Source organism: Elaeis guineensis, chromosome 5 (genome assembly GCF_000442705.2).
Source record: "Elaeis guineensis isolate ETL-2024a chromosome 5, EG11, whole genome shotgun sequence".
In the NCBI taxonomy this organism is placed as follows: Eukaryota; Viridiplantae; Streptophyta; class Magnoliopsida; order Arecales; family Arecaceae; genus Elaeis; species Elaeis guineensis.
Genome location: NC_025997.2, coordinates 58,617,713 through 58,641,452, shown reverse-complemented (window position 1 = coordinate 58,641,452; position 23,740 = coordinate 58,617,713).

The window sequence follows — 23,740 nt, the reverse complement described above, 5'->3', positions numbered from 1 at the left end:
ACTCTTCGATCTGATCGAGGAGGTGAATACCTTTCCAATGATTTTCTGACATAACTTGAGAAGAATGGGATTCTCTCTCAATGGACTCCTCCTGGAACACCACAACATAATGGTGTATCTGAAAGGAGGAATCGGATCTTGTTGGATATGGTTCGATCCATGATGGGGTTTGCTGATCTGCTGATCTTCCTCTGGGGATATGCGCTTGAATTGGCTTGTTACCTTCTAAATACAGTTTCGAGTAAGTCTATAACCAAAATGCCATATGAGATATGGATAGGACGTAAGCCAGTACTCTTGCACCTTAGGGTTTGGGGGTGTCCGGCTTAATTTTATAGGGTACCCAAAAGAGACCAAAGGGTATTACTTCTACCTAGCTGATGAGCAAAAAGTGTTTGTCAGCCTTAAGGCAATCTTTTTGAAAAAGGAGTTCCTTGATGAAAGGACTGTTGCCTTTAAGGTCGAACTTGACGAAGTTCGGCAGGTGAAAAAATCGACACAAGTTACTAAACCTGAACCAAATTTGGTTAGATCAGATCCGGAGCTCATTGTTCAAGCACCCTTAAGGCGATCTGGTAGAGTACCACGTCAACCGAATAGATACTATGGTTTCTTGGTCCAGGACGGCGATCCTATCGAACTTGATGAAAATGATGAGGATCCGATCACCTACATGGATGCAATGCAGAGACCCAACTCTGAGAAATGACTGGAGGCCATGAAATCCGAAATAGAGTCCATGAAGGTCAACGATGTGTGGACATTGGTTGACCCATCCGAAAGAGTAAAACCCATAGGGTATAAGTGGGTCTTCAAGAGGAAGAGAGGCACAGACGGAAAGGTGGAAACCTATAAAGCCCGTCTGGTTGCCAAGGGATATCATCAACGTTATGGTATAGACTATGACGAGATGTTTTCTCCTGTGGCAATGCTCAAATCCATTCGGATTATGCTTGCGATAGTTGCCCATCTGGACTATAAAATCTGACAGATGGATGTGAAGATAGCTTTTCTAAATGGAGAGCTGGATGAAGAGGTGTATATGATACAACCTGAAGGATTCACATTCACAGATGAGTCTAAGGTGTGCAGGCTATAGAGGTCCATTTATGGACTTAAGTAGGCATCACGGAGTTGGAACATACGCTTTGATAAGACGATCAAGACGTATGGCTTCGTTAAGAATGGAGAAGAGCCATGCATTTATAAGTGGGCTAATGATCCAGTAGTAGTATTTCTTGTATTGTATGTGGATGACATTCTCTTAATCGGAAATGATGTCCCTGTATTACAGGGAATAAAGATTTGGCTGTCATCACAGTTCTCCATGAAGGATCTGGGAGAAGCTTCCTACATCCTAGGGATGTGGATCTATAGGGATAGATCTAAAAGATTACTTAGTTTATCTCAGTCCACATACATTGATACTATGCTGAAGAGGTTCAGCATGGAGAATTTCAAGAAAGGCTATCTTCCGATAGGCCATGAAATTTCTCTCTCGAAGAGGGATTGTCCGACAACACCTCAAGAGAGAGAGCGCATGGGTAGGATTCCATATGCTTCGACAGTGGGATCTATCATGTACGCCATGACATGTACATGACCAGATGTGGCATACTCACTAGGGGTAGTGAGTAGATACCAATCTGATCCAGGGGAGAATCACTGGAAGGTTGTTAAAATCATCCTGAAGTATTTAAGAAATACTAAGGACCAGTGGCTTGTTTATGGTGAATCGGACTTGAGACTTATAGGATTTACAGACTCTAGTTTTCAGTCTGATTATGATGACAGCAAAAGTGTGTCGGGATTTATTTTTACCCTTAATGGTGGGGCTATCTGCTGGAAAAGTTCCAAGCAGCACACAGTGGCTAATTCAGTTTGCGAGGTGGAGTATGTCGCTGCATCAGATGCTGCCAAAGAAGAGGTGTGGCTGAGAAAATTCATCACCGAGCTCGTAGTAACACCCTCCCTTGTAGGTCCAGTTCTGCTCTACTATGACAGCTCTGGAGCCATTGCTCAGATGAAGGAACCCAAGGTACACCAACGAACGAAGCATATTCTGCGCCACTACCATCTCATCTAGGAAATTGTGGATCAAGGTGATGTCGATCTTCAGAAGATCGACGGGAAGGAGAACCTGGCTGACCCATTCACTAAAGCCATTGCGGTGAAGGAGTTCGACAACTACAAATCGAAGATGGGTATTAGATACTGCACCGATTGGCTTTAGGCCAAGTGAGAGACTGTTGGGAATAGTATCCCAAAGCCAATCATCAGTCTGTTGACAGTTGTACTCATTTTTGTATATGTACATGAATTATGAATTAATAAAAATTATTTTGGTATTTTTCATCACAAAATTTTTCATCTTCTAATGAACTCCTATCTTGTGGTGAAGTCCTTAGGACTATTTTGACTCGACAAAGGAGGATTTATCGTTTAGTCCTTAAATCTATTCGCGACCAAATGATACGTTGTTACCAAGGATGACAACGTTTATCAAGCATAGGTCGTTGTGTGCCATATAGGTTGGTTGTCCTCTTAACCAATGAGTGTGGAGACACTGGTATGGAATACAGGTGAGATATAAGGGTACATCTGTACTGAACGTGACCGACTCCAGAGCTATTTCTGCTGTCAAGATTTGCTCTGATGGAATATGGGTATAAATATCCCTCCGACCTGAGATCGCTAAGTGACTTGCAAGCAACTCACTGCACTTAGGCACTAGACTACCTGAATTTTTAATTCAGTGATGGAAGGCTGCTGGGTGTAGTCAAGTACTTGACTTATCGGTACGTGTGTCAAGATGGGATTGACCACTTTAGTTTAGGAGCTGTGTTCAGTCGTGTTTCAATTTAGCAAAACCTTGGCTAGGGTAGTCCTTGTGAGGAGTCACAGGACTGTTTGAGTTGAGCACGATTCGGATGATCTGATCAGGGTTGACAGTTTAACCTTGAGTCATCCTAAACACAGAGGTCAAAAGGATGAATTATACAGTAACCATATTCATGTAGGTTCTGAGTGTTGTAATTACGACCATTCGACCTATCCGATCGTCGGGTACCATTGCTAGATGGTCACTTCGATTAGTACAAGAATTGATTTCTGTGCTACCGGCTTAGGTTCGAATCTATGGGGTCACACACATTAGAGGTTCTTATCTGATCTGATGGCTGATGTAGAATCCTACATGTTTGAGACTCAGTGATCGAGAATCAGGATTCTCAAATCATGAGTTCCACACATTATGGGTACTGGGGTCAAGAGTCCCACTGGTTGAGATTTTTCGATCAGGTTTACATATCATTGAATTCTGATGCCTGATTGCCCATCAAATTTGGACTCAGTATTTATGAGAGGTTTAATTAGTGATTTGATTGCTAACTAACTCAATTTGATTGAGTAATTATTTTTGGATCAAGTCCAATTGAATTGGATTCAGTTGGGTTTGACCCGATTAGGTTAAGAGTTGACCTAATCGTCGAGATGTTTTGGTCCCTGATTTGATCAGAGATTGAGCTTAGTCAATTCTTGATTTGATTAAGATTTTATTGAGCCTAATTAAGCCTAATTAAGTTAGATTTAAATTATTCTAATTGGATCTAACTTATTTGGTTCAATTAGGTTGGTTTAAATAATTAAACCACCTTGACCCAATCTCCATGCGCCACCTCACTTCCATTGCACCCATTTGGATTCATGAGAAGGAACTTCTCATGAATTTTTTTCTCATGCCAAGCCCTCTCCACACCCCAGTTTAATGTACCAAATGGATGGATAAGGATGATTGGTTGGCCATTCAAATTCAAAATAAAGTTTGAATTTGAATGGGCAATCAATCTTTGCACCTTATCCCTTTTTTACGCCCTATTTATTACATGAGAAAAGATTTCTCATGAAATTACTCTATGTATAATTTAAGCCATACCTCACACCTTTAATGGATAAGGGATGAGTTGGTGTCCATTTAAATTCAAAATTTGATTTGAATTCAAATGTGCAATTACTCATCTTTATCCTTTCTTTTGGATAAGACGTTTGACATTGTTATAAAAGGAGGAGAAGAGTGGGGCATGCAAGAAGAAGATTTTTAGAGAAAAATTTTGGGGTGTGAGAAGTCTTGTGCATGAGAAGGAAGTCCATATCCTTCCAAGAGAAAAAGAAAGAAAAGTGGGTGTAAGGTTTCCGGTGAATTCCCTAGAGTTTTAAACTGGAGTTCGGAAAGTGAGAAAGTGAGATACGAGTGTCGTGAGCCCACAAAATCTTAGAGAGATCTTCAACATCCTCTCAAGCATATCTGTTGATGATCCAGAGCATCTGAAGAATCGACAGACATCGATCGAAGGAGTTTGATCAGCATCCACCGTCAAAAGAACTCTACAACGAGCTAGCACTCGTGAGGAGTCGATCAGATCGAGAGCTTCGTGTGGATGATCCGTAGAGGTCAGACACGCTGTGTGGTTGCATCACGACGATCAGACTCTTCCAACAGTGATCAGATTGCAGCGATCTACTATCCGCACAAAGGTATTGTGTTCTAAACACATTACAGTAAAGTGTTTACTGTTCGAATTTGAATTTCAAATTTAAATGAATGCATGCTATATATCATATTTAGATCCTAGTGTAGGATAAATTCATGTTAATTAATTAGATTAATTAATATTTTTTCACTGTAAAATCATAATTTTGAAAAAGTTTTAAAATTATCATTTTACCCCTGCACTGAATTTTTCCCACAGAAGGAATATTATAATGAGTGGTTTGGTAGAAATGTTGGTGTGGTGGAATTGTTTAATAAGGAAATGAGATGATGCTAGTGGAGAACTAATACTTTAATGGAGAAATGATGGAGGAGGTTTGGTTTTGGTGGAAGAGAACAAGTGAAAGAAGGATTAAACAACTGAAACCTCTTTGCAGATCACATGGAGATGTCTGCGGTACAGGAAGCAAATGAAGAGGATTAGAGAAGTTTAGGTGGAGAAGACAAAAGAAAGGAGTTTATTGGAAGATTGGAAGGAAGAAGACAAGGGAAGAGAGGAGAGAAGAAGGGAAGATGGAGATTAGAAAGAGGAACTCTGCCATTAGACCTGAAATCCCTCTCGACCTGCCTCTCCACACTTGGCCTTCCCTCGAGCAAATGCCTTCCCTTTTATTTATAGGCGAGGGAAGGAACTATGTGGGCTTCAGTCAGTTTGGAGTCCGGTTGGACTTCATTTAGTTTGAAATCCAAAAATTTGTAGAAGTCGGAATCGAAGTCGGAAGTTAATTGATTTTAAGTCTGATTTTCTGTAGCATCTTGTCATTTCTATACAGTATCAAAAATCTTTCAGTAGTGATATCAAGAATCTTCCTATAACTTGCTTATCATTTTTAGATCCTAATGTAGACCAGATTTTGAAGATGAACCATTTCTAAGAATTAAACCGACTTCAATAATGGTCCTTGTTGATGTTTTTTCAAAAAATGGTGGAAGTCATTTGAAAGTGGCTAATAGAAGAGCCACGAAGTTAGACCTGCAAGAAAAAAATTTTCTACTAAGAGATCGGTAGAAGAGTTAGTAAAAACTTTTTTTTTTTTACAAAGCTCAACCTTTTGAATGAGTTGGTTGAGTACTAAAAAATTATCTTGGTCATCCTTCTGAATAAGATTGACTAAGTGATAAAATAGCTAAGTCTTCCAGATTTGTGTTGCTTGATTGAGGATTTGAATGCTGAAGAGTTTGTTTAACATGTCTTATCTTGCATTGAACCTCTTGTGGATAATTTTCTTCATTTAATAGAGGATCTTATGTCTTTCCTCAAGCTCCTGCTACTTCAATGTTAATAAAAAGTAAAGTAGTTACCTAGATTCTTCCATCAGACCAGCATCATTGAGTCTTCTTTTTTTGAACCCTCCAGTAGACTTCTAATAGGCTTTTTTCTTGATATTCTTTAAAATTAAAATTTTTTGGAAGCTCTTCTTCATCTGTATCATGCAATGTAATATAATCTTCTTCTTCAAAAATACTAACTTCATAAATTTAGAAAGGATAATTTACTACTCCAATATCTCTAATTTCAATGCCACTGAAAATTACAACTTTTAACAGATTCTTGTATATCTTTCCTACTTCATATAGAACTTTCTGACCATGGTTGGAAATATATATAGATTGGTGAAAGGATCTATTGACATTACTCACACCAATCCTTTATATAGGGCTCTGAGTTCTTCTTTAGCATACTCATTGATCAATGGAAGATATAACTTTGGATAATTTTATCCATCTATTAGGAAAAATTATATTTCTAGAAATAGTTCATGTCTGTTTATTAAAAAAATTTATAATTCTTCAAGTAGTTCTTTTGTTTCATTAGGCTGAATCGCCTTCTGAAAAATATCTTCTAGAAGTTCATTGGTTAAAACTTCTTGAGCTTTTTTCCAACAATCAAGTCTTTTTAGCTTATTTATCGTAGGTGTCTCAACTCTGAAGAGAATAGCCAAATTAGGTATGATTTCATTTGAGTGTTCATCTGATAGTCTTATTTTCTCTTTTAGCACCATCAGAGATAATTCTTTTTTAGATAAATGATCAACAAGAGCTGTTATGGCTTTTCTAAAGTCTTTTTTTTGGTTTAAAAGATGAGTTTTTCATACCTTGTTGACCAAGTCATAAGTCTTTTGAGAAAGTTTTGGTTTGTAATTTTGAAAAAAGTATTTTTTCTCAAGAGCAGTCCTATTTTGTATTTTCTTTTTGTGGTCATTTCTCTGCAAAATCTTGGATCAGGATTAGAGAATAGTCGATTTATCTTGAGAAAAGTGGCAAATTTTCTTGCTAACTAACAAATATTTGTCTAGAAATTAGATTTTTATAATTGATATCCTTTTACAATTCTTGATTTATTAGTGCTTCTTGAATATTTAAAATGGCTTTATGATTTATAAGAATTTCTTTTTCTATAGCAAGATAGCTTTTATACGTACCTAGAGCAATTCTCATTAATATACCTGTCACGCCTCCGACCCGAGATTGTGAATCGAGGATCATGGCAACTACCGCATACTGAAGAACTCTCTCCATAAGCATGCAAGGCATCTCATCACAATATCAATGCATCACAGTGGAATAAATTCAAATAATTATTATTCAACTTTAATTCAAGAAATTAAATCAAATATCTTACATCCAATAAAATTTTACTAAAATAATAAATCTAAGTTCAATAAAGTTGACAATACTAAAATCTCACCTCTAAAAGCTCTGTCCCAATATTTCTTCCCACGCTCGAAATTAATTATCTGAATCTGAAAAATAGAAAGAAAGGTAATGAGCTAGACGGCCCAGTAAGTAACAAATATCTCAACTAGATATTTTATAATTTTCAAGAACAATGCTGTAATTAAATATAAAAATATATTTCATGCTGATTTAATGTAAATCCAATATTTTCAAATATTCACATATAATAAATATAATCATAAATCCGACTCGATTCAAAATACTCGTAACTCAACAGCCTCGACTATGACCAATGTTTAACCCCCATTGGCGGGGTCCACAGAATACCAGCGCACAATCCCCACTGGCAGGGTCCACAAACACCAGTGCACAACCCCCACTGGCAGGGTCCACAAACACCAGCGCACAACCCCCACTGGTAAGGTCCACTGAGTACCAACGTATAATCTCCATTGGCGGGGCCCACTGAAACATAGTTAGGCTGAGAGCATAAATTCGATCTGTATTAAAATACTTTGTATCATAATATATCATAAATAATTCACTGAACATGTGCATAATTGACATACCATAATATTTCAAAAGTACTTTCTTTCAAAACATAATTTCATAATTCATGCATAATTTCAGAGAATAATTATTTATTTTCAGAATAAATATGAAATATCTCGAGAAGATGATTCATTACTTACCTTTCACGGAGCACTGAATGAACAGATCGACTAAATTCTAGAAGATTTTTTCGTGCCTATTATCCAAAATTATATTTTTTTTATTAATTTTAATTCAAAATTAAATCTATACAAGTCTCAAATCAAAACCTCACTTAAAATCAAACTCCTCCCTAAACTCGATCAAAATCATCAAATGAAGCCTTCTACTATGCTAATCCTAGAGGAATAACTTTAGAGAGAGAGAAATCCATCAAGAAAAAAAAATAATCTAGAGAGAGAAAATTCTAGAGAGAGAAAGTAGAGAGAGAAAGTCCAATTTTAGAGAGAGAAAATAAGGGTTCAAAGTGAAAGAAGAGGGAGAAGAGAGAGAAACTCTCTCTCTCATTTTTTTAATTATTTGTTTATTTATTTATTTATTTATTTATTTATTTATATATATATATGTATATATATATTTTTTATTTTTTTATTATTTTTTTCTTTTCTTTTCTCTTTTTCTTTTCTTTTTCTTTTTCTTTTCTTTTCTTTTCTCTTTTTTCTTCTTTTTCTTCTTTTTCTTTTCTTTTCTTTTCTCTCTTTTTTTTTTCTTCTTCCACGGGAGAGGGAACTCTGTTCCTCTTCTTTCTTCACGGAACAGGGAGGTCTTCCTCCCTCTTGTTCTCGAACTAAGAGGCCTCCCCCTAGCCGGCCACCCCTCCGACTGGTGGGGTAGTCCCCGGTGACGTCGAACGGTCAGGTCCGGTGACCGGCAGCGGCCCACGGTGACTGCAAATCAAGAATAAAGACAAAAATAAGGGATTCGAAAAACAAGGATTTTTGGAGGGATTTTTCAGTAGAAAACTCAGTAAAATCCAAGATAAAAACCTCTAAAAGATTGACAGAATAAAATAGAAGAGATTTTACCTAATTTGGATTTGGTTTGACTCAATTTTCAATGGCCACAAGAAGATTAATCCGTCGGCAATATATGACGAAAGAAGGGAAGAACTCAGTGATTAATCGATGATTTTTGTGAGAAACAACTATTGAGATTGAGGTCTTTAAATAGACCTTAACTAGGGAGAGTTTCAATTCGATTTCAATCAGGTTTCCTAGATGATTTTTGGATTTGATTGGGAGAAGAATTCCATGAATTCTTTCAGTTCCAAATTCTCTGCCCGCAACCTAGCACGTGCAGGGCACGTGCTGGCTCCAAATTTATTTTTTTTTTTTTTTTTGAATGGGCTTGGGTCTTTTAATCTGGGCTTGGGCTTGGGCTATATCATTCTTCACCCCTAAAAGAAATTTCATCTTCGAAATTTTTCATACCTGTCACCAGTGTATTGGAAGCCTGTGCATTCTGTTGAGTAAGCGCATAAACTCTTCTCTGGATTTTAGAAATCTGTCCACCACCCTTATGTTATCCTTCATAAGTTCTTTGGCCAACTTGATTTTCTGTATTTAGCGGGCAGCTAGCAATTTTATGATCCATCTGACCACATTTGAAACAAGCATCGGTATTCCAATAGCAATCCTTGTCTGCATGAGTTTTGCCACATCTGGAGCACTGCTCAGCATCAATCTGTTGAGTCTTATTGTCTATTGCTCCCTTAGCTGATCTTTTGATGTTTTTATTATTCTGCCCTTGTGTATCATTTGATTTTGCTCTCTTTCTTTGCTTTCTTTCCTTTTCCATGCATTCTTCATTGACTTCTCTTTCAATTATCAGTGCTTTGTTTACCACATCTGCATAAGTTGTCAATTCATATGGAACCACTTGTTTTCGAATCTCAGTTCTCAGTCCCATCTCAAACTTGTGACGCATTCTTGCTCACCATCCACTAATCTCGGAACAAATTTTGCTAACTCTGTAAATTTTGCTTCATATTCAGTCACACTCATACCCTTTTGCTTCAAATAAATAAATTCTTGCTCTTTCTGGATCCTTATACTCTGAAGAAAATATTGATCGTAGAATGCAATCCAAAATCTTTTTCAGGTAAGTATTTCGCCATCTTGTTCATGCTTGCGCTGTAGTCACTGACACCAGTTGTATGCTTCTCCTTGTAGTAAATAAGCTGCATATCGAATCTTTTCTTCATCAAGACACTCTTGGACAGCGAAGGCCTTCTCCATCTCCATTATCTAGTTATTAGCCTCCAAAGGTTCAGTAGTCCCCTTGAAAGCTGGAGGAGCAAGCTTTTTAAATTATGAAATATTGTTCCGTTATACTGGTTGCTCTCCATGTTATGTTGGTGGATGCTGATGTTGTTGTGTATCTCATTGTATCGCTGTTGTTCAAGCATTTGCTGCTGTATTTGTTGTTGCGTTTGTACCATCCTGATTAGGATCTGCATTACCTGAGCCATATCTGGTTCCTGACGTACTCTCGAAGTACTCCCATTAGGATCTACAACTCCCTCCTCCTGAGGAGTGCCACTGGTCAGATGGGGAGTGCTACCATCCCGAGATTGTGATGTCTCTCTTGCAATTCCTTGAGTAGTTCTTGTCATTCTACGGGGAGGCATGGTAACCTTGTAGTAGTAAAACCTTATTAGATTCATTTATCTATTTGTTAAGATGGGTTTATTATGATGCTCATACTTTATCATCCCAATATTTCTAATGTTTACGCACCTACACTCATACTATGTCTAATTCTATGTATCATAATTCATCCACTTATACTCTGATATCATATTAATTGTCACGCCCCCGACCCGAGATTGTGAATCGAGGATCATGGCAACTGCCGCATACTTATGAAGAACTCTCTCCATAAGCATGCAAGGCATCTCATCACGATATCAATGCAGCACAGCGGAATAAATTCAAATAATTATTATTCAACTTTAATTCAAGTAATTAAATCAAATATCTTACATCCAATAAAGTTTTACTAAAACAATAAATCTAAGTTCAATGAAGTTGACAATGCTAAAATCTCGCCTCTAAAAGCTCTGTCCCAATATTTCTTTCCACGCTCGAAATTAATTATCTGAATCTGAAAAATAGAAAGAAAGGTAATGAGCTAGACAGCCCAGTAAGTAACAAATATCTTAACTAGATATTTTATAATTTTCAAGAACAATGCTACAATTAAATATAAAAATATATTTCATGCTGATTTAATGTAAATTCAATATTTTTAAATATTCACATATAATAAATATAATCATAAGTCCGACTCGATTCAAAATACTCGTAACTCAACAGCCTCGACTATGACCAACATTTAACCCCCACTGGCGGGGTCCACAGAATACCAGCGCACAACCCTCACTGGCAGGGTCCACAAACACCAGCGCACAACCCCCACTGACAGGGTCCACAAACACAAGCGCACAACCCCCACTGGTAGGGTCCACTGAGTACCAACGTATAATCCTCATTGGCGGGGCCCACTGAAATATAGTTAGGCTGAGAGCATAAATTCGATCTGTATTAAAATACTTTGTATCATAATATATCATAAATAATTCACTAAACATGTGCATAATTGACATACCATAATATTTCAAAAGTACTTTCTTTCAAAACATAATTTCATAATTCATGCATAATTTTAGAGAATAATTATTTATTTTCAGAATAAATATGAAATATCTTGAGAAGATAATTCATTACTTATCTTTCACGGAGCACTGAATAAACAGATCGACTAACTTCTAGGAGATTCTTCCGTGCCTATTATCCAAAATTATATTTTTTCATTAATTTTAATTCAAAATTAAATCTAAACAAGTTCCAAATCAAAACCTCACTTAAAATCAAACTCTTCCCTAAACTCAATCAAAATCATCAAATGAAGCCTTCCACTATGCTAATCCTAGAAGAATAACTTTAGAGAGAGAGAAATCCATCAAGAGAGAGAAACAATCTAGAGAGAGAAAATTATAGAGAGAGAAAGTAGAGATAGAAAGTCCAATTCTAGAGAGAGAAAATAAGGGTTCAGACTGAAAGAAGAGGGAGAAGAGAGAGAAACTCTCTCTCTCATTTTTTATTATTTGTTTATTTATTTATTTATTTATTTATTTATTTATTTATATATATATGTATATATATATATTATTTTTTTATTATTTTTTTTCTTTTCTTTTCTTTTTTTCTTTTTTTTTTTCTTTTTCTTTTCTTTTCTTTTCTTTTCTCTTTTTTTCTTCTTTTTCTTCTTTTTCTTTTCTTTTCTTTTCTTTTCTTTTCTCTTTTTTCTTCTTTGCTTCTTTTTCTTTTCTTTTCTTTTCTCTCTTTTTTTTTTTCTTCTTCCACGGGAGAGGGAACTCTGTTCCTCTTCTTTCTTCACGGAACAGGGAGGTCTTCCTCCCTCTTGTTCTCAAACTAAGAGGCCTCCCCCTAGCCGGCCACCCCTCCGACCGGTGGGGTAGTCCCCGGTGACGTCGAACGGTTAGGTCCGATGACTGGCAGCGGCCCACGGTGACAGCAAATCAAGAATAAAGACAAAAATAGGGGATTCGAAAAACAAGGATTTTTGGAGGGATTTTTCAGTAGAAAACTCAATAAAATCCAAGATAAAAACCTCTAAAAGATTGACAGAATAAAATAGAAGAAATTTTACCTAATTTGGATTTGGTTTGACTCAATTTTCGATGGCCACAAGAAGATTAATCCGTCGGCAATATAAGACGAAAGAAGGGAAGAACTCAGTGATTAATCGGTGATTTTTGTGAGAAACAACTATTGAGATTGAGGTCTTTAAATAGACCTTAACTAGGGAGAGTTTCAATTCGATTTCAATCAGGTTTCCTAGATGATTTTTGGATTTGATTGGGAGAAGAATTCCATGAATTCTTTCAGTTCCAAATTCTCTGCCCGCAGCCTAGCACTTGCAGGGCACGTGCTGGCTCCAAAATTTCTCTTTTTTTTTTTTTTTTTTTTGAATGGGCTTGGGTCTTTTAATCTGGGCTTGGGCTTGGGCTATAACAATACCTTTTCTCTTTATATGTTGATTTAGACTGCTTCCATCAGATATTTGGCTTTCTCCCATTTTGATGTTGCCTTGATGAAGTATATCTCTTGAGATGAATACTATATTTGTATATGAGAGTAAAAGCTTATATGTTGCCCAAGATATCATTGTAATGAGATCTTTCATAGTCAAAGAATCTTTATAAATTTGTAAACATTTTTTTTTTCTTTTTGATCTTTAAATATAATTATTTGTTTTGGGATTTTGACTGATATTTTGAGAAACTTAGAGATCTTATAATTTACCCTAAAGTTTATTGAATGATGACCTTCTTTATTGCTTTTATAGTAAATTAGAAATAAATAAAACATCAGATGATTTATTTCATTCTGCATTTTAGAGATCTTTCTAATTTTTTTATCAAACTTTCTCTAAGATTTTTTATATTTTTTTATATATAATTTTTGTAGTTGAAGTCCAAATTGATAACAGAAATCTTCTAAGTTGCAGAGATCATACATCTTTTCTTTATTATGTAACTTTCTATATTGATCTCCGATCTTCAATCTGCTATTCAATTTAGATCTATCTAAAGGTGTTATTCTGTCTGACTTACTAATATTACCTATATATTCTAATCTAATTCTATCTTATTTTAAGAGTAAAAAGGCTATTCCTAAATTAATTTTTAAACCTAGATGTAATATTTTTAAAGTAAAAAACAATATAGCAGAGTAATATTTTAACCCTAAAGGAGATAGTTCTTGTTGGGTATAAAATACCCCCAGCCGAAGTTCGTAAAAGGCCGACCCTCCATGGGCTCTTCCAGCTTTCGACCTTGTGCAATGTCTTTCTGAACTCCCCCGACTGTTTGAGCTTCTATAATACCATCCGGACTTCTTCGGTAATGAGCTCCTCCATCCATCTATCGGGCTACTCCAAACGCTTTCTGAGCTTCACTATCAGCCAATTTTCTACAGTGATCGACTATTCTCCGAATCTCTTTCAAACTTCTTCCAGCCATGAACAACTTTACTCCAAACTTCTTCCAGACTTCGTCAATGTTCGAGCTTCTCCAACAACAGGACTTCTACAGTAACCAGACTCTATCCAAATTTCTACGATGGTCGATCGCCTTCCAGATTTCATCCGAGCTCCTACGAGAGCCAGATCCCAGCCGAACTTCTACAGTGGATGAATTCCAGATGAATTCCTACAATGAATGGGCTCCACCAGCTGGATCTCTACTCTAAACTTCTATAATAAGAAATCTCCATCCGAGCTTCCACGGTAACCGATCTTCGTCCGAGCATCTATAATAAGCGGCCTCCTTTCAGACTCCTACAAGAGTCGGACTCTGTTCGAACTTCTACAACAGAATTGAATCCCAGACTCCTCCAACATTCGACCTTCCCCAGTGTCCTCGAGACTCCTCCAGCAGACGAACCTCCACAGCGCCATCCGAACTCCACTGTCGATCGACCCTCTGTCGGATTCCTCATGAAACCAGACCTCTCCGACGAACAGTCCTCAGACGAGCTTCTACATCAGGCAAATTTCAGATGGACTCCTCTAGCAATCGGACTCTTACCGAACTTCTCTAACAGAAAGTCTCCGTCCAAGCTTCTACAGCAGATGACTTCTGCCTGCAGCATCAGCGCCCAAGGCACCCGACAACAGTGGACTCGTTAGCAACCTCAGAAATATCCGAGCTTCTCTTAGATTACAGAGATAGAGAGCCATTTCGCTCCATCAGACATCCCAACCAAGCTTCAGCCGTCAGGCTCGAACTATCTGGCAAGTCACGACAATGGCCACTACCCCACTCTACTCTCTGTAACAGATTCTACGTGGCCCCATCACTCTCTGGCAAGTCGCGACAATGGACACCACTCCACTCTCCATAACAAACTCCATGTGGCTCTGAACGGCCCACTGACGCCACTACTCTCCGTAACAAACTCCACGTGGCCCCGAATGGCCCACTACCAAGCAGTTACAGACATCGCTGTCAATCAGTTATGCTCTCTGTCTATAAAAAGGGACCCCCAGATACGTTCATCTCTAAGCTCTAAACTCTATCTCGAAACTCTGCTAAAATTCTATTCGAGTGCTCCATTTCTGTTGAGGCAGAGTACTGACTTGAGCATCGGAGGGTCTTGTCGGAGCACCCCCAACTCCGATTTAGGCTTCCCTTGCAGGTTCCAATGGTGGACGCGATCTCCTCGACTCCATCTTCTTCGATGTCAGTGGAATTCTACATCAACAGAATTGGCACTAGAGGAAGGGGTCCTGTGTCTTCACAGTACCCTTGTTCTTAAAGGAGTACTCAATGAGATTGTCTTTGATCATCTTCTTCGATATTTTCTCCTTCTTCTCCTATCAGATCTCCACCTGATGCCTCCCCGAGAGGCATCCACCAGGTGATCCATGGCCTCTGCGGCCAGATCTCAGCGAGACCCGCAAGCTCTGACCTCGTCTACAGTTTCTCAAGCTCCTCCTCCATCGATAACGGCAGTCGGCATGGAGTAGTTTGACTTACTGGTTCAACAAGTCAGGGGCCTCACCGAAGCAGTGCAGGCCATGCAGCAGCAGCCGCAACAGTCATAGGCATCTGTGCAGCTGGAAAGAGCATCGTCAGAATTCCAGAATCCGACGATCGGATGGGCCACTTGGGCCAGTCGCCCTGTCTTTCCCGAAAAGGGGAAGCAGAAGGTAGAGAGCCCTCCGTCCGATCATGATTCCATCCCCAAAGGGTCCCTACCTTCGTTCTACTAGAAGACCCTCAAGACTCACAGTCGAGAGGACCTCCTGGATCAAAGATTCGAGGAGATGAACCGATAGATCGAAGAGCTCCATCATGCTTCCACTGCTTACGGTGAGGACATCTGTACTGACCCTCCTTTCTCTTAAATGATTATGCAGGAATCAATCCCGCCAAACTTCAAGCTCTCCCAATTCGAGAGCTATGACGGGACCTCAGATCTGGTTGACCACCTGGAGGCCTTTCAGACAATGATGCTGCTCCATGGTGTGCCAGACACCATCCTGTGTCGAGCTTTCCCGTCTACCTTGAAAGAAGCAGCAAGAAATTAGGACTTGGCACTGAAGCTGGATACTATCTTCTCCTTTGATCAGATGAGCCACCAGTTTGTTGCTTATTTCATTAGCAGCCAGCATCCCCAGAGATGTTCGGAGTCCCTCATTAATATTAAGCAGAAGGAGGGAGAATCCATCCGAACTTACGTTAACCATTTTAACACCGCCGCATTGGAGGTCCGGAACTTGGACCAGTCAGTTGCAATGGCCGCTCTGAAGAGTGGTCTTCAAAAGAACATTCTTCTATTTTTCTTGGAAAAAAAATATCCCAGGGACTTCGCTGATCTGCTGGCTTGGGCTGAAGGATATGCCCGAGCAGAGGAAGCCTTCAAGCTGAAGGATGAGGAGGCCATGAAAGAGCGGCAGGCAGGTGACTCCAGCAAGCCCGCAGTTGAAAAAGGGCTGAGTGAAGCTCGGCCACATTCTCGAACTCCCTCCGGACACAAGCGTGTCCGAACTCCTCCCCAGGCTCATAGGTAAAGAAGCCTGGACCACAGAGTTCGATGGAGCTCTCCCCCAGGAAGGTTCCACAGCTACGCCCCTCTCAATGCTCCAAAAGCCCAAGTGCTGATGGAGGTCAGGGATCAGCTGTCAAGGTCGGAAGGGATGCGCAAACACCTCCGAAAGTGCAACCCTAACTAGTTCTGCCTCTATCATCATGACCACAGCCACGACATGGAGGAGTGCATTTAGCTCCGAGATGAGATTGAGGAACTCATCAGACGAGGTCGGCTTGACAGATTCATCCGATGTCGGTCTGAGGGTAGGGAAGATCGGCTGAAGGCCCTACCACAGCCAGAGCCTCCAAGGAGGGAAGAACAGCCTGAAGATCGGCCTCCAATTGGGATCATCAACACCATCTCTAGAGGACCCCGACGGGGAGCAGACCTTCCGCGACTATGGGACTCAAAAAATCTACGAGTGTATTACCAATAACTTTTCCTTAAATAAAAGTTTCATATTTGCATATCTTTTCTTTTGGCATAAGCTTGTAATGATAGGGAGTAGCTCCTTCAGACAATCGAAATTAAGCATATCAGAAACAAGAGGAGGACCTCATCCTGACACAAACGAAGGCTCGGTTATTTAGAGACCGAATAGGGGGAGAGGCCTTCGCAACGGCCCTTATGCACCCCCACAGCCATGTTAGGAACAGGAGGAGAACCTCATCCTAACATAAGCAAAGTCGAAGGCCCGGTTATTTAAAGACTGGATGGGGGAGAGGCCCTTGCAACGGCCCTTATGCGCCCCCACAGCCATGTCAGGAACAAGAGGAGAACCTCATCCTAACATGAGCAAAGTCGAAGATCCGATTATTTACAGATCGGATGGGGGGAGAGACCCTTGCAACAGCCCTTATGCGCCCCCACAGCCATGTTAGAAATAGGAGGAGAACCTCATCCTAACATGAGCAAAGTCGAAGGTCTGATTATTTAAAGATCGGATGGGGGGAGAGGCCCTTGCAACGACCCTTATATGCCCCCACAGCCATGTTAGGAACAGAAGGAGAACCTCATCCTAACATGAGCAAAGTCGAAGGTCCAGTTATTTAAAGATTGGATGGAGGAAGAGGCCCTTGCAACGGCCCTTATGCGCCCCCACAGCCATGTTAGGAACAGGAGAAGAACCTCGTCCTAACATGAGCAAAGTCAAAGGCCCGGTTATTTAGAGATCGGATGGGGGGAGAGACCCTTGCAACGGCCTTTATATGCCTCCACAGCCTTGTTAGGAACAGGAGGAGAACCTCATCCTAACATGAGCACAGTCGAAGGCCTGATTATTTAGAGATCGGATGGGGGGAGAGGCTCTTACAATGGCTCTTATGTGCCCCCACAATCATGTTAGGAATAGGAGGAGAACCTCATCCTAACATGAGCAAAGTCGAAGGGTCGATTATTTAGAGACTGGATGGGGGGAGAGGCCTTTGCAACAGCCCTTATGCGCCCCCACAGCCCTGTTAGGAACAGGAGAAAAACCTCATCCTAACATGAGCTGAAATTGACTGTGTCGGGAATAGGAGGAGGACCTCATCCTGACACAAATGAAGATATGGTCATTTAAGACCGGATGAGGGGAAGAACCCCCTCAATGACTCCTCTACACCCCTACAATCCCGTTAGGAGCAGAGAAAAAATCTTCGCCCAAACATAAAAAAAAAGGGAAGAGAAAAAGGGAAAGCGACGAGCCACACCAGAGATAAGGAAAAAATGAACTACACCAATGACGCAGGGGACCTCATTTTAACGAGGAAGGAGACTCTTGTCAAAAATCCTCAATCTCTAAGGGGGAACCCAACACTAGTCGGAGAAAACAGACTTCCTCAAGGTAACGAGAAGTTCGGGCCCCAAGCTCGAGCACCGGGAGGAAGCGTCAAACTCGAATGGCCTCGAAAAGATCTTCGATCTTGAACAAAAAGGGCAAATCAATATGGTGATGATCAGGAACCTTCAAGCAACATCGACATCGAATAAGGCAAAAGACAAAAGAAGCTCGATAAACAACAACTCGAAATAAGAATAGACAAGGTAATGAAAAAATTCCTTTTCATCTCATTAGTAAAGTATGCATTATAAAGCCTTTGAAGGCAACAAAAAAAATGACAAGAAAAGAAAATAATACATGGAAGAACGAAAGGTAAAAGAGGCTCTAGGGAAGCTCGGCTTCTTTCGACTTCGAACTCTCGGTTCTAGCCATCATCAGAGATTGCTTTAAGTTCTTAACTTCTTCTTCTAGTTCTTTCTTTCTTAACAGCATCTCCCGATACATTTGGTGGAATCACCGACTCTTGCCCTCCAACTCTCGAAGCCTTTTCCTCAAAACTTCGGACTCTGCCATGGCATCCTTGACCGCCTGCTGCTCCTAGGCCAGCTGAATCTTCAGCTGCTGCAGTTCGACCTTCTCCTGCCCAAGGGCTATGTACAGTTCTTCCATGGTCCCCCTCAAGGGAGCTGATCTTGGAAGCCTAAGTCCAAGATCGGTCACTGGCATGTTTTCGAAGTTCCTCTAGCTCCTTCATGAAGTTAGTCTTCCTCCGGGTGTAATCCATGAAGCCCTTTTTATGGAGGTCCCGAAAGTGAGTAGCCTTCACAGTGGCTTCTGAATGGCTCTTCCTCAGTCGGGGAAGAGCTTCGACAGGGCACTGTTGTTGGGAGACAAGAGTGTCATGACACAAATCAGTGCAAGAAAATAAAAGAGAAAAAAAAAGATGCAGAATAAAAAAAAAAGAGCTCTCTGTAAAGAAGAATCCAATTTCATTGACTAAATAGTTCTTAAGTATAAGAGAATGAGGAAAAGTCACAACAAAGGGAAAAAATATAATATTAGAGGTTTCGGACCTCTGGGGCAGAAGTGGAGGAGCTCGGTGCCCCCACAAGGTCGGTCGCGGTAGCCACGGCAATCGAAGAAGTTTCGATTGGAGGAAGATTGGCAGTGGCTTCAGAAGGTCCGGCTTCATCATCGGACACCTCATCCAAAAAGTCGAGGTCTAGTTCGGAAAATTTTCTGACCATCTTCTCCTGGCAGAGCTCGAAGCCCTTGATGTAGGCGGCTAGGCCGAACTGGACCTTCAGATCCCTCATCTCGAAGGAGGTTTTGAACTCCTCCACTGCCCAAACCATTGCAATCATTATTGCACCGTTCCTAGAGCAATGCTCCAGCAAAAATTCTGAAAAAACCTTTTCAGATCACCTCGATTTGAAAAGATTCCAGCACCAGTGCGCCAAACACCAAAATATCTGAAAACAATCGAGTATGAAAATCGAGGGAAGCAACTTTGGCTATGAAAGTTTCTCTGTACTTTCTTCATTCGAAACCCGAACTCGAAAGTGGGGGGACTAGTGTTGGGTATAAAATACCCACAACCGAAATTCGTAAAAGACCGACCCTCCATGGGCTCTTCCAGCTTCCGACCTTGTGCGATGTCTTTCTGAACTCCCCTGACTGTCCGAGCTTCTATAATACCATCCGAACTTCTTCGATAATGAGCTCCTCCATCCATCTATCGGGCTACTCCAAATGCATTCTGAGCTTCACTATCAGTCAATTTTCTACAATGATTGACTATTCTCCGAATCTCTTCCAAACTTCTTCTAGCCATGAACAACTTTACTCCGAACTTCTTCCAGACTTCATCAATGTCCGAGCTTCTCCAATAGCAGGACTTCTACAGTAACTAGACTCCATCTAAGTTTCTACGATGGTCGACTGCCTTCCAAATTTCATCCGAGCTCCTACGAGAGTCAGATCCCAGCTGAACTTCTACAGCAGATGGATTCCAGATGAATTCCTACAACAGACGGGCTCCACCAGCCGGATCTCTACTCCGAACTTCTGCAATAAGAAATCTCCATCCGAGCTTCCATGGCAACCGATCTTCGTCCGAGCTTCTACAATAAGCGGCCTCCTTTTAGACTCCTACAAGAGTCGGACTCCGTTCGAACTTCTACAACAAAATTGAATCCCGGACTCCTCCAACATTCGACCTTCCTCAGTATCCTCGAGACTCCTCCAGCAGATGAACCTCCACAGTGCCATCCGAACTCCACTGTCGGTCGACCCTCTGTCAGATTCCTCATGAAATCAGACCTCTCCGACGGACAGTCCTCAGACGAGCTTCTACATCAGGCAAATTCCAGACAGACTCCTCTAGCAATCAAACTCTTACCGGACTTCTCCAACAGAAAGTTTCCATCCGAGCTTCTACAGTAGATGACTTCCGCCTGCAGCATCAGTGCCCAAGGCATCCGACAACATTAGACTCGTCAGCAACCTCGAAAACATTTGAGCTTCTCTTAGATTGCAGAGATAGAGAGCCATTCTGCTCCATCAGACATCCCAACCGAGCTTCAGCTATCTGGCTCGAACTCTCTGGCAAGTCACGACAATGGCCACTACTCCACTCCACTCTCTGTAACAGATTCTACGTGGCCCCACCACTCTCTGGCAAGTCACGACAATGGACACCACTCCACTATCCATAACAAACTCCACGTGGCTCTGAATGGCCCACTGACGCCACTACTCTCTGTAACAAACTCTGCATGGCCCCAAATGGCCCACTACCAGGCAGTTACAGACGTCGCTATCAATCAGTTACGCTCTCCGTCTATAAAAAGGGACCCCCAGATACGTTCATCTCTAAGCTCTAAACTATATCTCGAAACTCTGCTAAAATCCCATTCGAGTGCTCCATTTCTATTGAGGCAGAGTACTGACTTGAGCATCGGAGGGTCTTGCCGGAGCACCCCCAACTTCGATTTAGACTTTTCTTGTAGGTCCCGATGGCAGACGCGATCTCCTCGACTCCAGCTTCTCCGACGTCGGCGGAATTCTGCACCAACAGTTCTAAAGAAAATCTTTTAAGACTTAATATAACATAATAAGTGTCTCTATACCATCTAAACTCAACTAAATTGTTACTCCTAAAGCTACTTAACTTAACTGATTATTAATACCTATATATGGTTTATCTATAGTGTTTAAAAGATAATCTAAAGGGTTGTTGCCTTTAGAGTTCTTTTAAATGATATTCACAATTTCTGAGTTAGTGGAAGAAATTTTTCACCAACCTTTCAATTGTCTTAACAAGTAAATTATCATTGTCTTAGCAATTGAAATTTGTGAATAATCATATATCTTATGGACTTTCAAGTGTATCATTGTCAGTTGATGATAACTAGTAACCATTTGAAATTCAGTAAATTCATCAGGGTTCCAATCAAGAGATCTCCTCTTAGAATAGATAGTGGATAAGTTGTCTAAGATTTCTATCAACTATGAATCCACAAGGGTTGGTTTAGGATAATAATTTATTATCCTAGGAATCTGAACTACAAGTTTATAGTTAGAACTTGGTTTATCTTCGATGCTTTTCAAGATAAATAATTTACTGATTATATTTTCTCTATTAACTATTCTCTTATTCTCAGAGTTTTTTGAGATTAAGAGATCACTAAGATCTAAAGAATTACTAATTCCTAAGGGATTACTAATCCCTAAGGGACTACTAGTTCCTTTATCCTTAGAGAAACATGAGATTTTATGAATTTCTTCAGATAAAGGAGTTAAACTAGACCTACTAGATGAGGGTGATGGGTTTAAGGTAGGCTAGTTCAAAGGTTTGAATTTAGGTAAAGAGTCAGGTCTAATTTTTAGATCGAACATATCACATGTTGAAATATTATCTTCAAGAGTTTCATAAGAAGGAATTCTATTAAATTGATTCAGTATAATTTTATCTAATTCTTCTAAGAATTCCCTTTCTGATTGTACTTCAAAGAGGTCAGCTGTTGGAGGTACCTCAATTAGGTCTAGATGATCTTTCTCAGTAATTTCTTCAATTATTTTAGTGTGTTCTTCTATTGGTATCTTCAATTGACTGATGCCTGGACTTGACTCAAAGGATTCTAGTAGAGATAAAGTTCAGATCAACCTCAGTATCAGTATCGGGACTATGAACAGTCTTAATGATTTCATCAGAAGAGTTTTCTTTAATAAGGATTTTATCAGATTCTTCAAATGAATCATTTTTAGTTTCAATTCCTATGAGATTGGGTAGAGTATCGATCTTTATAGAAAAGCTACCAATCTTTATTAGTGAATTATCAGAATGATCCAAATCAACTTCAGATTTTTTTTTATATTTTAGAAGGCTATCAGTCTGAGCTTTTTCAAGGTTGAGAGGATGATCCATACAATTTTATTGTTTCTCAACCTAGTTTAGATGTTCAGAGATTTATCAGGAAGAGTTCTACTTTAAAAATTTGATCAAGATCCTTAGTAGAAACCTTAAGTGAACTTTTATTCCTTTTCTTTTGAACCTGAGTTGTCTTATAAGCAGGTTCATCTTTAAAACTTTTATAATATTCTCATGATTTAGCCATCTTTTTAATAATAATTTTTTGAATTCCAGAACTAGCTTCCTCAAGGCCTTGAATATAATATTTATCAAACTAATCAAAGAAGAAAATATATCCCTCTTCAGTCCTCATCTAACTAAACCATATTTCTCTTATAAAATATCTTTCTTTTTATTATAAGTATCAAAGAACCACTCTTTGCTATCTTTATTTTTATCACAATTGAAATCTTCTCTTAGTAGTTTTTGGTTTATAGAGAATTCAACTATTTCTATAATTTTAGAGTCAATATAAGAGCCATATGGAGTATCTAAAACTAATCTAGCTAATTTTTTTATTTTTATTGTATATTTCTCCTTAAATTATATAAAATATCTATAGTAGGTTCTATACTATAAACTTTTAAGCTATTTTCTAATTCTCTGAAGGTAACAGAAGTTTTATTTAAAGATTTAGTTTGAAAGCAGGTAGGGTTTTAAAGCCTAGTATCTTTAGAAGGCGAGGTTTTTCTTAACTTGAAGAATTTCTTTATCCCAAGATCTTTAAATTTAAGTTCTTTTCTTTCAAGATTCTGAGGATAATAATCAAAAGATTGTTCTTTAATTTCTCCATCAGATTCTTCAAGTGCTTCTGGGAAGAATATTTCTATATTATTTTTTTTTGGATACAATTCATCTTCTTCTATTTTTTTGGAGTAGATGGATTTTATATCATCTTGATTCCAGTCCTCAACATCAAAGACTTCAATATCTTCATCCATTTTAATATATTGAGAGAATCAACTAACTATTACTTTACCTATTATCTAAATGTACACTAAATAACTCTAATTTAACTAATCTATCTAATTCTATATTATCTAAAGAATTAAACTAAGTTTTATCTTAAATTCTATGAAATATACATCTATACTACTAATTAATTCTTATAAATATCTAGACTATTAATTAACTTCTTAATAGTTACTAGAATTTTAGTC